The 19968-nt window shown below is 49.3% G+C and overlaps 1 protein-coding gene across 2 annotated transcripts in view; it reads left to right on the top strand.

The window, feature by feature from the left end:
- The window catches only part of CNIH3 (cornichon family AMPA receptor auxiliary protein 3), a 71051-nt gene that overhangs the window by 1918 nt on the left and 49165 nt on the right, over positions 1-19968 (top strand). The gene's annotated exons all lie outside the window — the stretch shown is intronic.

Here is a 19968-nt window from a genome sequence, read left to right as displayed (position 1 = left end):
TCCCCTGCCCCGTTGACACGCCACCGCTCCACCCCCCTCTGACATCAGCAACCTAGGAGCTTGGAAGCCTTTGAAATCAGCAGCGGCCCCAATCAGCCAGCCACGAGGCCCAGGTGCGATGCGTTATGAAAACACATTCTCTCGCACGTCCCAAAGCAGGAGAAATCATTCGATGGTTTCCGGCCATCGACTGATTTCTCCTGGACTCACAAATATAGGTCAGCGGAGGCAGACTTATATGTGTGTGTGTGTGTGCCGGGGCGAAGACAGGGTTACGTTATGTGACCTCAACCGCCTGCCCCCCGCACATTCGTCAAGGGTCAGAGTTTGTATATTCTCCCCGTACTTGCGTGGGTTTCCTCCGGGTACTCCGTTTCCTCCCACAATCCAAAAATATACAGGTAGGCTAATTGGTTCCTAACAAAATTAACCCTAGACTGTCTGTGTGTGCATGTACATGTGGTAGAAAATAGTAGATTGTAAGCTCCACTGGGACAGGGACTGATGTGAATGTTCAAATATACTCTGTACAGCGCTGCAGAATATGAGTGCGCTATATAAGAAACTGGTAATAAATAAATAAATAAATAAATGATATCTTATGTTTGGTATTGTAACTGCTCTGGATGAGTTTCTGTGCTCATGGCCAGCTGTGCGTCTCAGCCCCAAGTGCCTTCTGATATCAGTACTGACACTTGGACGGTAACAGTGTGTTGTTACATTGTGTTGTTACATTGTGTTGTTACAGTGCATTGGTATAGTGTGTTGTTACAGTGCATTGGTATAGTGTGTTGTTACAGTGTTTTGTTAGATTGTGTTTTATACTGTGTTGTTACAGTGAGTTGTTACATCATGTTGTTAAAGTGTGTTACATTGTGTTGTTACATTGTGTTGTTACAGTGCGTTGGTATAGTGTGTTGTTACAGTGTTTTGTTAGATTGTGTTTTTATACTGTGTTGTTACAGTGAGTTGTTACAGTGTGTTAATACACTGTTTTGTAACAGTGTGTTGTTATAGTGAGTTGTTACAATGTAACATGATGTGCTGTTAGGTCAACAATGTCTAGGTAGACAGTCAAAAGTTCAGCACATGAAAAAAGTCAACATGTATAAAGTTGACATGGTCAAAGGGTCAGTAGTGCATGGTTACAGTGTGTGGTTACAGTGTGTGCATACAGTGTCATGTTACAGTGCATGGTTACAGTGTCAGGTTACAGTGTGTAGTTACAGTGCGTGTATACAGTGTCAGGTTACAGTGCGTGGATACAGTGTGGGGTTACCATGCATGGTTACAGTGCGTGGTTACAGCGTGTGGTTACAGTATGCGGTTACAGTATGCGGTTACAGTGCGTGGTTACAGTATGCGGTTACAGTGCGTGGTTACAATGCATGGTTACAGTGTCAGGTTAGAGTGCATGGTTACAGCGCATGCTTACCATGTGTGGTTACAGTGCGTGGTTACCATGCATGGTTACAGTGTCTGGTTACAGTGTGTGGTTACAGTGTCCGGTTACAGTGTGTGGTTACAGTGTAAGGTTACAGTGTGTGGTTACAGTGTAAGGTTACAGTGTGTGGTTACAGTGTAAGGTTACAGTGCGTGGTCACAGTGCATGGTTACAGCGCATGCTTACCATGTGTGGTTACTATGGGCGAGATGTACTAAGCCTCGAAAAGTGATAAAATGAAGATGAGAAACCACCAACCAATTAGCTCCTACATGTCATTTTTTAAATACAGCCTGTAACATGACAGGTAGGAGCTGATTGGCTTGGGGTCTATCACTCTCCATTTTATCACTTTTCAAGCTTAGTACATCTGGCCCAGTGTGTGGTTACAGTGTCCGGTTACAGTGTGTGGTACAGCGCATGCTTACCATGTGTGGTTACAGTGTGTGGTTACAGTGCATGGTTACAGTGTGTGGTTACAGTGTCCAGTTACAGTGTGTGGTTACAGTGCATGGTTACAGCGCATGCTTACCATGTGTGGTTACCATGCATGTTTACAGTGTCCAATTACAGTGCATGGTTACAGCGCATGCTTATCATGTGTGGTTACAGTGATTGTTACAGTGTCAGGTTACAGTGTCAGGTTACAGTGCGTGATTACAGTGTCAGGTTACAGCGCATGCTTACTATGTGTGGTTACAGTGTGTGGTTACCATGCATGGTTACAGTGTCCAATTACAGTGCATGGTTACAGCGCATGCTTATCATGTGTGGTTACAGTGATTGTTACAGTGTCAGGTTACAGTGCGTGGTTACAGTGTCAGGTTACAGCGCATGCTTACTATGTGTGGTTACAGTGCGTGGTTACCATGCATGGTTACAGTGTCCGATTACAGTGCGTGGTTACAGTGTCAGGTTACAGTGCGTGGTTACAGCGCATGCTTATCATGTGTGGTTACAGTGCATGCTTATCATGTGTGGTTACAGTGCGTGGTTACAGCGCATGCTTATCATGTGTGGTTACAGTGCGTGGTTACAGTGCGTGGTTACCATGTGTAATTAAAGTGCATGCTTACCATGCATGGTAACAGTGTCAGGTTACAGTGCGTGGTTACCAGAGGCGTAGGGAGGGCGGAGCCACCGGAGCTCCTGCTCCGGGCGCTGATTGGTGGAATGGCGCCGCCGGCCCGCCCCCCCTCCGCAAATGATCCTGCCGGTGCCCGAGGAGTTAATGGCGCCCGCTGCCGCTCGCACGGATGCAGCTGTTTTTTTTTTTATGTATAGTGCTGCGGCAGCCGGCAGCGAGCTCCCAGCATAAAAACAGAGCTCTGTCCCCCACGTGTCCGTCTGCGGCAGCAGGAGGACGGGAGCTCCGTCCTTCCTCTGCCTAGCAGTGGAAGCTCCGCCCATCAGCCCAGCAGCTGCCATTCCGTCAATCTTCCGCCCGGCACCTCCGTCCACGGCCCTGCATGTGATCTAGGAAATACATGCCAGCTTCGTCCACTACAGCAGCTAGGCCCCCTCTGCCCAGCACCTCAGTCCCACCCTCTGCTGACTCCAGGTAACTCTGTCCCCTCTCTTCTTTCTCTGCCCCCGGCTGTGTGACATGCAGTGTAAGCTGCAGCACTGCCAACTGCCATCTGTTTACACTACTATCGAGGGGCATTATGTGTGTTGCTATGGGGGCATTATGCATGTGGCACAATGGGGGGATATTATGCATGTAGCAATATGGGGGGGGCATATGGGTGCATGTGTGTAGGTGGCACTATGGGGGCATATGTGTATGTGGCAATACTGAGGGGGCATTATGTATGTAGCACTACAGGGGCATTATGCATTTGACACTATGGGGGCATTATGCATGTGGCACTATGGGGGGGCATTATGAATGTGGCACTATGGGGGGGCATTATGCGTGTGGCACTATGGGGGGGCATTATGCGTGTGGTACTAAGGGGGGGCATTATGCGTGTTGGTAGATTCCGTTACAGTGTCTTATATAGCACAGCAGATTCCGTTACAGTGTCTTATATAGCGCAGCAGATTCCGTTACAGTGTCTTATATAGCGCAGCAGACTCCGTTACAGCATCTTATATAGCGCAGCAGATTCCGTTACAGTGTCTTATATAGCGCAGCAGATTCCGTTACAGTGTCTTATATAGCGCAGCAGATTCCGTTACAGTGTCATATATAGCGCAGCAGACTCCGTTACAGCGTCTTATATAGCGCAGCAGATTCCGTTACAGCGTCTTATATAGTGCAGCAGATTCCGCTACAGTGTCTTATATAGCGCAGCAGACTCCGTTACAGTGTCTTATATAGCGCAGCAGATTCCGTTACAGCGTCTTATATAGTGCAGCAGATTCCGCTACAGTGTCTTATATAGCGCAGCAGATTCTGTTACAGTGTCTTATATAGCGCAGTAGATTGCGTTAGTGTGTTATATAGTGCAGCAGATTCCGTTACAGTGTCTTATATAGCGCAGTAGATTGCGTTACAGTGTGTTATATAGTGCAGTAGACTCCGTTACAGCGTCTTATATAGCGCAGCAGATTCCGTTACAGCGTCTTATATAGTGCAGCAGATTCCGTTACAGTGTCTTATATAGCGCAGCAGATTCCGTTACAGCGTCTTATATAGCGCAGCAGATTCCGTTACAGTGTCTTATATAGCGCAGCAGATTCCGTTACAGCGTCTTATATAGCGCAGCAGATTCCGTTACAGTGTCTTATATAGCGCAGTAGATTGCGTTACAGTGTGTTATATAGTGCAGTAGACTCCGTTACAGCGTCTTATATAGCGCAGCAGATTCCGTTACAGCGTCTTATATAGTGCAGCAGATTCCGTTACAGTGTCTTATATAGCGCAGTAGATTCCGTTACAGAGTGTTATATAGTGCATAAGATTCCATTACAGTGTCTTAAATAGCGCAGCAGATTCCTTTACAGTGTCTTATATAGCGCAGCAGATTCCGTTACAGTGTCTTATATAGCGCAGTAAATTGCGTTACAGTGTGTTATATAGAGCAGCAGATTCCGTTACAGTGTCTTATATATTTCAAATGTAACATGCCAACACATGTTAGCCACGCCCCCAATTCATTACCGGGAGGAGGGAGGGGGCGCGAAATATGCCCTTGCTCCGGGCACCATGGCACCTAGCTACACCGCTGGTGGTTACTATGCGTGGTTACTATGTGTAGTTACAGTGAATGGATACAGTGTGTGCGGTTACAGTGCTTGTTATGCTGGGTAAATACCAGGACAATGCGGGCTCCAATCCCGCAATTTTGATGCGTTGTGTGACTGATTCTATGTAAAAAGAGCCCGTTGCCTGTCGGATTGGATATTTTATACTGCGGTAAAGATTTGTCATCTACATTAGATTGGGTACTGATCCAGTGCAGATTGTATGCAATTCATGTGCTCTAATCCAACTTGAGAACATTGTGCGGTTTCACGATCATTGCACAATCTTGGTCATCCTGGTGTGTACCCTACATTACGCTGCGTTGTTACAGTGCAGATCACCATGCGTGGTTGCAGTGTCAGGTTACAGTGTTTGGATATACAGTGTAGTGCATGGTTACAGTGTGTGGATACAGTATGTGGATACAGTATGTAGTTGCCTAATTACCATACGTCCACAGGGTGCATGGATACAGTGCGTGGATACAGTGCGTATATACAGTGCGTGGATACAGTATGTGGATACAGTATGTAGTTGCCTAATTACCATACGTCCGCAGGGTGCATGGATACAGTGCATGGATACAGTGCGGGGATACAGTGCATGGTTACAGTGCATGGAGTGGGGTGTATTCAATGCGGCGGCGAGCAGCCAGCGAGGGGGTTAAACAGCAAGGATTGCAGAAAACCAGCGATCCTCGCTGTTTAACCCCCGCGTCGGCGGCTCGCTCCATTCAACGTTCTGGGGAAATCCTCGCCGTCACAGGACGGCGAGAATTCCCCAAAACAGTGAGACCCGCGGCTAATGCAGAAAACTCGCTGTATTTAGCCGCGAGTCTCGCTGCTTCTGGAGCCTCATACGCCAATTCCCCCTCGCTCAAAAAATGGAGCGAGGGGGAATTGGCGTATGAGGGGGCTGCATTGAATACTGACAGGGTGAGTGGTGACAGCGAGCAGGAAGCCCTGCTCGCTGTCTCCGCTCGCCCACAGCATTGAATACCTGCCAGTGTGTGACGAGAGGTTTCTGTAACGCCACAGTGGGGGACCATTTCATTGCTACGCATTATGCAGTTACCATTTACTAACCTTTGAGAGAAATAAAGCAGAGAGAGAGATAAAGTACCAACCAGCTCCTAACTGTCATTTTTAACCACCGTCGGTGACATGGCAATTAGAAGCCGATTGGTAGTTTGTTTTATTCTCCCACTTTATCACTCTCCAAGGCTTAGCACATAGACCTGTTTGTCTCTAGCAACTAAAGGGTTAAAATGGCGGCCTTACTGTATACCCTACAGACGGGTGGGCACATAATGCATGACAGTTAGGAGAAGGTAGTGGAATCCGCCCCCAGACATGGCAGCCTCGGGATGAACATGACATTTGTCTTTGGAACATAGTGGCCTTTTCCGATCACTCTGCAGCTGAGTCCTCAGACGTAGAGTCCGCAACTTGTAGCAGGAGATATAGGGGTGATTCAGGTTGGTTTGCAAAAGAAAACTTCTTCTTTAATGGACAAAACCATGCTGCACTGCAGGTGGGGCAGATGTAACAAGTGCAGAGAGAGTTAGATTTGGGTGCCTTATATTGTTTCTGTGCAGGGCAAATACTGGATGCTTTATTCTTACACTGCAATTTAGATTTTAGTTTGAACCCCCCCCCCCCCCAAATCTAATTCTCTCTGCACATGTTACATCTGCCTCACCTGCAGTGCAGCAGAGTTTTGTCCATAAAAGAAGGAGCTTTCTTTTGCAAACCAACCCGAATCACCCCCATAATTCGGGCAGTGGCTGTATCTAGTTTCCTCTGTAATAGGATTACGGCTGCAATGCGCATGCCTGATGCTCGCCATCGGTGAAGTCCTGCCACTTTTTTCCTTCGCTAGCTGGTCGCACGGTGATTGACAGGAAGTGGGTATCTGGGGGTAGTGATCGTTCCTTTGGTGGGAGTGTCAGGGAAAAAGGCTGATTTCATCGCAGCTGCTGAGTAAGTCTGGATACTCTGTGTAAAAATCATTCATTGGTGATCCCCTGCACCTTGTAAAGGGTGGGTGTAAGTAATACTGATGACTATGTAATTATGGATCATGACGATCGCAGAGATGAGTAAGGCTCAGCCCTTTATAATGCCCTTGTTATCATCTACGCACAGTTGTTGTATCTATTATGGGACTGTGCAAATAGTAAGAATTAATGACATCCGTGAGGCATGAGGTGTGAGGCACAAGGCGGTATGTCTGTAGTTGGTGATGGTGGCAGATTGTAAGTAGATTCTGGGTATTTACCATTTACTTGGCTTGTTTCTTCAGTCTGCTCCTAATAATTTCTATTTCACAGTATCATGGGCTACCATGGCAACCACAGTCACATGCCATAGTTGTGGTCAGGAAGTCCTTGGAAGAGTTCCCTGAATTCTTTGTGCTGTGTACGTAAATCTTTCCCTCTCTGTCTTCAAATGACATGCTGAAAGCTGTCAGCCAGTGTGTATGTCTATATATGGCAGCCATCTTTTGCAGCATCCGGAGAGATTTTGAAAAGGTGTTAATGATTTGTATAGAGACAATCCCTGTCCGATGCATGCTTGATTCAACTTTAATATTAAGGGGGGGCCCTAATTGATGAGAAATAAAAAAAAAATGCCTATTTTCCATGGTTTTTCCCTAAATCCCGAGCGGCAGAGGGGAGCGCTCTCTGGGTTCAGGGATCATAGTACTGCACTCCTGACTCAGACATGTGTCAAACTTGCTGAATGGGTGCAAGGATTGACATCAAAGTAATTACCAAGCGCACGGCGGGACTTATTGTGACAGCTATTGAATTATTCAGCACCTGTCAGGATAATCCCAGCCCCCGTCGGGTACTGCTAATTGCTTCAGTGCTAATCCCTTCCTCTGTTCTGCGAGTGTAACACACTGCTGTCGTCTCCGGGTCGGACCTACCTATGGACAGTAAATGGCCCAGATGCCCGTCGTGCTCTAAAACCATCCCTTATAGATTGCCCAAATTCTCTACATGGCCCGTTTAGCTGGCTTGTGATTTTCCTACTTATCCTCCTATTGCAGTATCCAGGGCTGGGTGGGCGGACCGTGGCGAATAACCAGCACTTTTCCCTTCCAGTGATTACTTCCAGTGAACTGTAATTGGAAAATAAGTGGGGAAATCTGTGGCAGGTGAAATGAGTCAGGAAATGCAAATGAAATGAAACACCACTTGAGTATTGTGTCGACATGAAATAGGTTGACGTGAGTTTTTCATGTTTTTTGGTGTCTATGTTGACATAAGTCGACAAGGACACTGAATAAGTGTCCTGCGCCCCCTCTCATAGCTCAATTGCTTCAGGCATGTTGACTTTTTTTCACGTGTCAACGATTTGACTGTCAACCAATAGTTGTCAAACTATTGTCTGTTGACCTATCGACTGCATCATAGGTTGACACTTCCATGTTTTTTTTTGAAGGTCGACACAGTCGATATGGACACCGTCTAAGTGTCCATATCGCTGCGCTCACCATGCTTCAGACTCGGCGCATCGCTGCGCTCGGCACACTATATTATTCTCCCACCACGCCGTAGTGGATGGTAGGGCATGAAATACCGCCTGTCGGCACATTTCTGATAAAAAAAATGTGAAAAACTCATGTCGACCTTTCCATTGTTGACCTAATGCTTGTGTCGACCTTCCGACCCTGTGACTGGACCCATGTTGACCTATTTTAGGTGTCGACCTAAGGCCTGTTGACCTTCAGTGGTCAACTTAATGCATGTCGACCTTTATTGGGTCAACCCATCGATCCATGTCCGATCTTCCTACCCGAGATCTATTGCAGTGTAAAAATAAAGCAGTCAGTATTTTCCCTGCACAGAAACACTATAACTCTCTCTGCACATGTTACATCTGCCCCACCTGCAGTGCACATGGTTTTGTCCATTTGAGAAGGAATTTGCCTTTTGCGAGTGAACCAGAATAAGGGCCTAAGGTTCTTGTCTTGTCTTGTCTAGCGCTCAGTTAGATTATTGGCGTTAATGTCAGGAGCGGAGAATGCTTGCGCGTGTTCTGTTATCCTCAGTTTCCGCTCGCAGTGGGATGAGGCGGATGAGGATTGCGGGATTATACAGCGGGAGGGGACCCGGGCCTTGTCATCTATGAATGGGGAGATGTAACCGAGAGTGACATCAGCCTCCTCCTGGGGTCTGTGCAGTGTCCTCAGATCACATCGCACAGAGCTGCAGCGGACATGGATGAGCAGAGCCGCTGCTTGTACATGGGGCAAGTGTCGTCTTTGCACCGCGGGATTCCGAAGGCAACGGTCAAATACAATAAAATAATGAATTTATGGAACCAGTGCCGGCCTGTGAGTCCGGACAGGTGGACAGACATCTGCTGAAGAGGGGTCGCTGAGGCCTGGCCTGTTCTGCAGAGGGAATCGGTACATCTGTCAGACTGTCATCTGTCAGACTACAGTCATTAGGTCGACCCCGGAAGGTCGACTGGCCCCAAGGTCGACAGGGTTAAAGGTCGACATGGGTCAAGGTCGACATGGGCCAAGGTCGACATGGGTTTAGGTCGACAGTCATTAGGTCGACATGAGTTTTTCACAGTTTTTTTACCCGAGTGTTGACACAGTCGACATGGACACAGTTGGAGTTGAACCACAGCCCCTCGCATCGATTGCTTCGCTCGCGATGCTTCGGACACTATTTTATTCTCCCACCACACCCTAGTGGATGGTAGGGCATGAAATACCGCCTGTCGGCACATGTCGGCTCAAAAAACAGTGAAAAACTCATGTCGACCTAATGACTGTCGACCTAAACCCATGTCGACCTTGGCCCATGTCGACCTTAAGTCATGTCGACCTTGACCCATGTTGACCTTTAACCCTGTCGACCTTGGGGCCAGTCGACCTTTCCGGGGTCGACCTAATGACTGTCGACCTAAGTGTGGTCTGACAGATGACCGTTTCCCCTGCAGAGAAGGGGCAACCGTCTGAAAGGAGAACCACCGTATGGCACATCTTTAAATGTACATTAATACAGAGAAAAATAATTTTCTTAGAAAATTCCTCTCATGAGTTGGACCCCTGGGGCTCCGTACAGCTGTATGTCTCTTGGCTGCACTTTTACTCAAATAGAAATACAGCGAATGCTTAAATCAACCTGCTCCCCAAAATGCCGCAGCTCGGTCCACACCGGAGGGCACCACAACACCCAACAATGCAACTAAGTAACAAGTGGTCCAAAATAAGTGCAGTCTTCACAAATAAGGTCTATACAGAACTCTTAAGACCCATACACACACGGCGACTTTAAGCAGAAAGTCGCTCAAAACAGCAGGTTTGAGCGGCTTTCAGCTCAAAGCCGCCCAGTGTGTATGGCCCCGGTGATGAGCGCTGCTGCGCGCTCCCGCGACATCGCCGGGAAAGCCGTTCATCTGCTGGTTATACCAGCAGATGAGCGGCTTTGAGGACAGCTTTGCATAGCGCTGCGCTACCCCATTTCGACCTTATGACCCTGTCGACCTAATGACCCTGTTGACCTAACCCATGTCGACCTTCCTGCATGTCGACCTTCAGTCATGTCGATCTTAATGAATGTCGACCTAGTGGTGTCAACTTAATGCTTGTAGACCTTATGCTTGTCTACCCAATGATCCCATTCTGCTGCTACCGCTTGGGGTGAACGTAGCCGGAGCTGATGTCAGAGGTCCTCCCTGTAAACGGCTGGGTCCGCCAGCGCTTTTACAGGACACTCCCCCAAAAATGCCCAGGGTACCACCCCCAAACGCTGGCCGTCTTTCAATCACCATGCGTACACCCAACGTTGAAGACCAAAGCTGGCTTTCATCGCATGCCCGTTACGATCTGTGCGCATGCTCATTCGCTCGATAATCGTTCAGGCTACGAATTCTCGGCCCATCGATGAGGTCTGAATCAGACTGTTGCCCAAGCATTTTCAGGGAAGTCATGTGAAGTCAGATACGGCCCCCGATCAGCCTGTTTCTATCGCAGCTGCAGAGTATGTCCTGGGCCACACACAGACCGCACAGACTGCAATCATTCGATACATCGGCTTGAAAATGGATTTGCTGCTAATCAGTGACCAGAACTGAGTAACCCCCTAAGACTGGAGTTGCTTCATCTTACTCAACCAATAAAATTGCCATAAAACCTTTCCTGGCAAATAACAAATGTGACTGTCTCTTTAAGGACGACCACAAATGACAGCTGGGTGTTTAATGTGTCGTGTAATAGGTACGGAACCATGAAATAGTAATTGCCTCTTGTACACCAGATCACACTAAATGTTGCGGGTCCCCCCCTTGTTGTGCGACAATATTCCATCTACCGCCGCCGTCCATCTGTTACCTTCCTCCCGTTCCATTCATGGCTCGGCATTGGAGACCATTTGGAATGAATTATTGACATTAACCCGGGAACGCGTTTCCTAGAAGTTTTAATGCTTTTGGATTATTTAGTATCATTGTATCTCGCTGTCATGTCGTGTTTAAAATGATGTGAAATTACAGTAACTGGTGCCCGGGTCTGTCGGCAGAACGCACTGCCAGGGAGTTGGCAGCATCCGTCCAGCTGGATGACTTCTTCTGGCGCTTATTGACCCTGAAAGTATGAACAATTCCTTTATGGTCACACTTGGAGAAACTTTGCTCAGGATTCCCTGTTTTAGAATGTATTTGGTGCTTTTCCCAAGAGTTTGTAGAATAGATCTTGTGTTTGATGATCATAGAGTCATCAGTTATGTATTATCAGTTATATATATATATACTAGGTGATTCATCCCGCCCTACGGGCGCTCTTCACACCATCGTAAGGGGCTGCGCCCCCTTTATTTGTGAACGTTTGTATTGTGTGAAATATGTTTAGAATTGTATGAAAGATGCCTGTATTGCAACTTGAGTTATAAGTGAAATGTGTTAAATAGAGAGCATATGATGTGGAAGGGGGTGTGTATTGTTTTGTTTAATTAAAAAACGGTTGTTTAGGTGTGTGTGTGTGTGCAATAGTATAGTAGGGTGTTTTGGGGTCAGCGGCTCCCCACTGGCGGAGGTCACGATACAGGAAAACAGGAGGCTGGGTAGTGATAGGGGTGTGTGGGCATAAGGGGGACTAAAGAGGAGGGTGGGGGACACTGTGCAGCTTCTGCCAGTGGGCGAGGGTCCAGCGTGGCAGCACAGGAGTACAGGACGGTGACCCTGAGTCAGTGTCTCCTCCTACTGTGTGGGAGTTAGGGTGCATGAGAGCAGGAGGCTGGGTTGTAAAGCATGATAGGGGAATGTGGGCAACACAGGGTGAGCGGGTTCCCACTGGCGGAAGTTACGGGGCAGGAGAACAGGAGGCAGGGCAGTGATAGAGGTGTGTGGGCATGAGTGGTAGTAAAGGTTTTTGGCTGTTGCAGAGTAGGGATGGGCATTGGTTGTGACGCCATTGATGGTTGGCATTGATGGCGATTTTGCACCCTGCCATCGATAGTAGTAACATATTACTTGGATAACCATCGATTGTGGTAGCTATCGATGGTCATCCATTATATCTGACTGAATAGGCCGTGGGTCAATCGGAACTTGGTGGCGGGACTTCCGGGTGTGGGAGAGCGGAGTTATGCTCCGTGTCTCGGCAACTTAAAAAAATTTGAAACTTGATTGGTTCTCCTTTGCCATTGATGTAGGGAAACCATCTGGTCCTCCCACATCGATGGCAAAAGTATTCAACATCTTGATGATGTGAAATCATTGATGGTCGATGGGCATCCCTAGAAATGGAAGAGGGTGGGGGACAGTATGCAGCTCCTGGTAGTGGGTGAGAGTCTCCTCCCACTGGGAGGGAGTAAGGGGGTGTATGAGAGCAGGAGGCTGTATAATAGTGGTATGTGGGCAAGACATTGATAAAGTTGTGGCGCTGGTGCAGAGGACCGTGGGGACACTTCTGGCAGTGGTGGAACCTGCAGCGTGGCAGCTAGGGCCGGATTTCCCACCTAGGGGCTGCACCTGCTTGTGGCGGTACAGGATCCCTCATTCTCACGGGGGTATGCGAAATGCGGGAGCTGGGTCGCGGGGGTCCGCTGGGGGGGGGGGAATTGCCGGAAGGGGGTCAGGGGGGTCTGCAAATTGCGGGAGGGAGCTGGGGTTCGCAAATCGAGGGAGGGGGGCGCGGCGAATCGCGGGAGGGGGGGGTGCGGGGGTGCCGCAAATCGCGGGAGGGGGTTTGGCTTCGCAAATCGTGGGAGGGGGGCGCAGGGGGGTCATGAATCGCGGGAGGGGGGGTCGTAGGGGGCCGCAAATCGCGGGAGGGGGGGTGCAGGGGTGCAGTGAATCGCGGGAGGGGGTGCCCGCGAATCGCGGGAGGGGGTCTACAAATCACGGGAGAGGGGTGTGAATCGCGGGGGGGTCACGAATCATGGGAGGGTGGCACGGGAGGTGCCGTGGGGGTCCGTGAATCGAGGGAGGGGGTCTGCAAATCGCGGGAGGGGGGGGCGTGGGGGTGCCGTGAATTGCGGGAGGGGGCGGGGGTCCGCAAATCGCGGGGGCGGAAATGGCAGGGGGGGCGTGAATCGCGGGAGGGGGGTCGCGGGGGTCCGCAAATCGCAGGTGGGGGGTGCCGTGAATCGCGGGAGGGGGCTGGGGATCTCAAATCGCGGGAGGGGGGGCGTGGTGAATCGTGGGAGGGGGGGCGCGGGGTGCCGTGAATCGCGGGGGGCCACAAATCGCGGCAGGGGGTGCCATGAATCGCGGCAGGGGGCTTGGGTCCACAAATCGCGGGAGGGGGGAGCGGGGGGGGGGTCATGAATCATGGGAGGGGGGTCGTGGGGGTCCACAAATCGCGGGAAGGGGGGTGCGGGGGGTGCCGTGAATCGCGGGAGGGGGGGGCGTGAATCGTGGGAGGGGGGTCCGCGAACCGCGGGAGTGGGTATGCAAATCACGGGAGGGGGGTGTGAATCGCGGGGGGGTCGCGAATCGCGGGAGGGGGGCAAGGGAGGTGCAGTGGGGGTCCGCAAATCGCGGGAGGGGGGCGTGGGGGGTGCCGTGAAACACAGGAGGGAGGTAGGGAGGTAGATAGTTTGCAGCCATTTTTACCCTGTGAGTTTTGCTGTTGTTACAAATTCTGCACAACAACATCACGCTCGCCATCTGCAGCCATTAGCCAGGATGCACGCCGCAGACAGCGCTAATTGCACAAGAGAAATGATTCCACCACATTCTATGCAGTCACACAGGGCTAGACATTCTGTCATATAAAGCTGCTTTTAGCCACAGCGCTCGCTTCGCACGGGGTGAAGGCTCGCATACTGTTTTGCTGGAGAATTAGGTTTTGCTTTATAGGACGGCAGCTTGCGGAATGTGAGAATGGGACCGTGAAAGGCAGAAAGTGAGATGAGACCAGACAGGATAATGTCTCCGCACTAATGTGACCTCGGGCAGCGCAACTACAGATCTGATGTTTTATTTTGACTTGTGAATGGTATGGACAGTCGGGTTAGTGCGGGAGAGGCGCACACACGCACGAGATAGGCCCTTATTCTGATTGACGCGGACTTTACCGCATACTTTCGGATCGCGTCTTTACGGCGTCTGCGCATGCGTGGAGAACGCAACGCGCATGTGCCACGCCTTGACTCGGTACCAGTTCGGCCAGATCCCGTCCAGAACTGTTCACCGCTATCATTCGGGAAATAGGGGCGTATTATGGGCGTCATGCGGAATGACACATGGGCGTAGTTTCAAAGTGGGCAAAACGGGGCGGAAACATGGGCGGACACGGGGGAGTACACTTATGTTGGGGGGCGTACATTCGGAAACCACTCCGAATGCACGCGATCAAAAAGGGCAGAAATGTGCGGTGTCCACAAGTGTACTATTGCTTTGCGGACACCACTCGTTCATGCGGTAGGCGAACGTACGCCTAATGACTACAACCATTAACACCTGAACCCAATAGAATCTACTCCTTTACTCATTACTCACTAATAGGCCGCTTGTCAGTGCTTTAATTGAAACCATTGCTGCTTCAAGGAAACCTTACTAGTCCCCCACATATGCTGTACTTGTCAAACACTTTCAAACTGCTAACAATGGACATGACAGAATATTAATACTAGCAATACACATGTGTATTTGACATGTACTCATGAAACCACACATTTTGGGTAAAGTAAACACATTTATTTATATTCATGTCACAGTCAATGCCAGTGTGATGCAATGACCATAAAATAATACATACAAACAATAAACAACATGGCAGGAATGCAGCAAAATAAATAATAATACAAAACAAATATAATTGCACACAGATGGACTCCAGCACCTCCTATGTGCCACTGCACATGCAGCCAGTGGGAAATGAGGAGGCTGCTGGCCCTTCTACAGCAGGGCAAGCTGCACCTGACCATTCAACAGCAGGGCACCCTACACCTTGCCCTTCTGCAGCAGGCCAACCTGCAGCTGGCTCATATGCACCATCAGCAGAATCATTTGGAACACAACCGGGGACTTCACAAGATAGTACCATGGCCATCACTTCAAGTACAGCTGACAGTAATGGCAGGCAAAAGAGGGCAACAGGGGAACCACAAAGGACATATGAAGCAAGGGCTCAGCTGGTTACCCTCAGCACGTGATTGGACACAAGAAGCTGACACACACAGCACAATGGAAGATTTGGGAACACATAACGGCGGAGATTAATGCAGCCACAAGTTCATTTCCGACCACGTTTGGCCTTGGTAGGCTCCTTGGCCTGTGCAGCAGCTCTTCGGGGACGGCCAGATGCTGGGGCAGGTGGAGCAGATGATGTGGAGGGGTTGGCTGGTCTACCCCTCCTGCCAGCAGGGAGTGTTGCCGGTGGTAATGCACCAGAAACGGATGCCATTAGGACCCTGTTGCTGGTAACCAGCTCCACCATAAGCTCATTATGGTGGAGGAGGAGATCATTTTGGTGGGTGGCTTGCTCGGCCAGCACCTGAGCACTTGCAGCCATGGCCTGCATGCTCGCAGCCATGGACTGCTGGGTGCTGACCAAGCTCGCCAGGATCTCCTCGGTCCTACGCACCCGTTCTGATGCCAAGTCTCCCTGCTGGTTGATGTCCCCAAGCACCTGGGCCAAGGCGGCCAAATCGGCTTGGGCCGATGCCTGCTGCTGCACAGGCCTACCTCTGGGGCCAGGTGGCACGGACTCCTCCACCTCCTGAACAGAGTCGTCACCAAGCGGTGGGGTGTCTGTGGGAAAAGATAAACACAATTAGGAGACATTCTACGATAATTACTTGCACAAGTTTATGGCATGACCAATATTTACCTTCCAGAAAAGACGCAAACACTTCAGCTGGGGCCTCGCTATCCATCGTGCTCACCCCCCTGATCTCCTCAACTGATATACAGCTCTCGGCCATCACCTCCAGGGGGGTGAGCTCTAGCCCTGATGGCATGGGGCCGGCCCCAGATGTCTGGCTGTGTTCCCACCGCTTGGTCATCTTCCTCTTCAGGTTGGTTTTGAAGTCCTGCCACCTGCAATGTAAGTTGACATATTAATACATGTCACTCCCAATGTTAGCTGTTGCAGCCATTGCTCTGTGCTACATATTACAACATGTGATTAATGTCCCATATATAATATTACATGCAACTATGATATCAACCGTTACAATACACATTCACAATCACCCTACTCTAACTCTCAACGAAATAACATGGCAATAATGTATGTGTATCGTAACAACCTCACGGCCCATTTGCTAAATGCATCTAAGCATCAATTCAATCATTACTTGGCTATTACTGGCCACATGTATCACAAAACAACTTGCCTCTTCTTCACATGGTCCGTCTCACGAACTTGTGGCGCTACTTCATTAATCTCTGCCGTTATCTGTTCCCAAATCTTCCATCTGCGTGTGTGTGTCAGCTTCTCGGATGGACACTCTATCCAATCACGTGCTCGGGGAACCAGGATGGCCAGCTCCTGTGCTTCATATGCCTTATTTTTTTTGGGTGGTTCCGCTGTTGCACTGGCTCGCCCCTTGCCACGTCCCTGGCCACGCCCCCTGGCACCAGTCGCTGCACTTGAAGTGCTGGCCATGGTACTACCTTGTGAAGTCCCCTGTTGTGTTCCAAACAATTCTGCTGATGGTGGATATGAGCCAGCTGCAGGTTGGCCTGCTGCAGAAGGGCCAGGTGTAGGTTGCCCTGCTGTAGAATGGTCAGGTGCAGGTTCCCCTGCTGTAGAAGGGGCAGCAGCCTCCTCATTACCCACTGCCCGCATGTGCAGTGGCACATAGGTGGTGCTGGAGTCCATCTGGTCAAATAGTTGCTGCAGCACTGGGTCCACCTCTGGTTGGGATCCAGACATGTTAGCAACAACATTGTCACCTTCTAATACACCTTTATATACTGTTTGTGTAATCTGTTTGGCGGACATCAGCGGCAGCTGCGTTCCGTGCGTGAGCGTACGTCGCTGTTTTTTCGCGCCGCATACAGTGGCGGAAATTCCATTGTGTACAACCTGGCGAAAGTTCTACATGAAATACTGGTCACCAATGCTAACATTGCATAGAATCTTCTGATACACCTGTGACTATTGCACAATACACATGCTATTTGCTAGCATGACATGACATTTCATTCATGACTACTGTGGTATTGTGGCGTTTTAGTGCAAGCTAAAAGTAGCCCAATCCCTTAGAGAATCCAGCCCACAAGTCATGCAATACTCATCTCTACTGTTATAGACCACACATGTGAGAGCCCTATAAATAGTGACTTCCTGCTAGAATCATTTGTCTCCAGATCTGGACTTGTCAGGGTCTAAGGTAAGCTCTTCCATGCTCCTTGTAGATATGATATCCATTAACAATGTAAGTGTATGAATGTATGCACCATTGCCTCACTGACTACAGATTGTTGGGCCAGCAAAGTGGTGTATCATTATTGCAACATGTCACATGTTCACTATTTCACTCACAGGTCTTCAACCTGTGTGGGTTCATCTATTGCAGGACAACATGTCCCAGCAATAGATGAAATGTGTCATAGTACATGATGTCGGCAAAAAATGCTGACACCTTTATCTGTGTGTTTTGGACGGTGTGTATTGAGTTCATATTATTGTGTCATCATTAGAGAGTCAAATGGATCTGCGGGATTTCACGGGGCGGCCATCTATTGTACGTATTGAAGGCTACAAATCTATTTGTAGTGGGATATGGCCATTATGTGCATAGGTGCATCAGTATTTATGTTCATTTCTTTATAGGTTGCTGAAGCTATTATGCGCTACATGGAGAGGAGGCTAAGGGCACTTGCGGCTCTCCCCACTCGTCGGCCAAGGAGGCCAGGACGTGCTAGAATCTATCGCACACGGGTGACTCTGTTTGCTATGCCCGATGATGAGGTACTTACTAGGTACCGGTTACCGCCACATGTAATTCTGGATCTGCTCACCTTAATTCAGAGCGATCTGGAACCTCTACACGGGATCACGACAGCAATTCCGCCTCACACACAGCTGCTGGCGGTGTTGCATTTCTGCGCCTCAGGATCATTCCAACAAGTAGTGGCAGTACTTGCTGGAATATCTCAGCCGGCCTTCTGCCGAATCCTGAGGCGTGTGACGTCGGCCATGTTCAGGCGCAAGGGGCACTTCATGGCCATGACATTTGCCACCGAGACCCTGCGCAGAAGCCAGCAGGCCTTCCATCAAATTGCTGGCTTCCCTAATGTGATAGGGGCTGTGAATGGCACCCATGTACCATTTGTGCCTCCATCTCGAAGTGAGAAGATATATAGGAACCGCAAATTGTTCCACTCACTGAACGTGATGGTGGTATGTGGCCCATCCATGGAGATTCTCGCCTTCAACTCGAAGTTTCCCGGAAGTGCCCATGACTCTCATGTCATCCGACAAACCGGGATATGGCAAAGACTCCAAGAGCTGGAAGGCCGTGATGCGTGGGTTCTGGGTGACTCCGGTTACCCATGTACGCCCTGGCTACTTACGCCGTACAGCTACCCAGCACCGGGCCCACAGGAGGCATTCAATCGGGCGCATGTTGCCACCAGGCAAGTGGTGGAGCGCTCAATTGGCCTTTTAAAAGGTAGATTTAGAGTGCTCCACCGCACTGGTGGTGACTTACAATATGCGCCTGAAATGGTGTCGAGGATCGTGGGCCTGTGTATATTTTTCCACAACATTGCTGTGCGGCGTGAGATACCCTTTGATGAGTGGGAGGTACCATCTGAGCCGCAAGATCCGCCCATGCGCCCATCCCGCGCCCCTGAATGCCGGAGGGGATACCAGCTGCGGGACTCTGTGGCGCAAAGATACTTCAGGTACATGTTATCGAGTTGACAGAACACACCAATTATTGTAAAAATCACCCCTTCAAATAAGTACAGTGTGTTAGTTGTCAGTGTTACAACACGAAAATTAGCCAGCCTGCCCTCCTAATGGCAAAGAAATAGGAGATATTTATCATATGTGCTTAGTTTTGGGGGAAGTTAAATATAGGTGCTAATTATTATACCTTGTTCAAGGGATCTTATGTGTTTGTTATATCTTCATTATTGTAGTTGATACTATCCCTGATGACTGGTGAGTACATTGATTTATTCTGTAATGTGTTTGGGATTTTTTCATGTGTTGATGTCTGATTTGTTTGCAGATATATATATATATATATATATATATATATATATATGCTATTAGAATTTATTCACATGTTTCAACATTTCAAGGAGCAGGCAGCCAGGCAGGCAGGCAGTCAGGCAGGCAGGGCTGGTGTATAATGCTGGTCTCAGGATACCTGCAAGTGTGTGTATGTGTCTTTTACACATAAATGTACGCATACACATAGATGCATAGAGTAAATAATGCTAAGTACAGCTAGGCGTTGCTAAGCTATAGCACGCGTTGCTTGGCGGAGCGAGGCGTCATTGGATTTGCTAGGTGCATACACACTGTGTTTTATATATATCAGATTTGTTCATTGCCATACATCAACACTACTGTTTTGAAGGCATGCGAATTTGTCACCATTTGTGTTGGCGCAGACACGCTGTTCATGTAAAGATGAACAATAAAGTTATTAACACAAATAACTGTGATCAACCAATGCCACCACCTGATTGGTTGATAGATGCCATTGTCAACATGGCGGAGACACGAAGGGCAGAACCCTTCACACATGCGGAGCTGAGGGTTCTTGTCTCCGTCATGGAGACAAGGCTGGGCCGTGCGGGGCCGTTTATCACAAACCGCCATAAGCGGAGGGCCTATGCTGCGGCAGGGCGCCGAATTTACGCCCGCACTCGGGTGCGGAGGTCCCTCG

The sequence above is a fragment of the Crinia signifera genome, chromosome 3 (assembly GCF_055691185.1).
Source record: "Crinia signifera chromosome 3, ASM5569118v1, whole genome shotgun sequence".
Classification (NCBI taxonomy): domain Eukaryota; kingdom Metazoa; phylum Chordata; class Amphibia; order Anura; family Myobatrachidae; genus Crinia; species Crinia signifera.
This window is presented reverse-complemented; position numbering and strand designations above follow the sequence as displayed.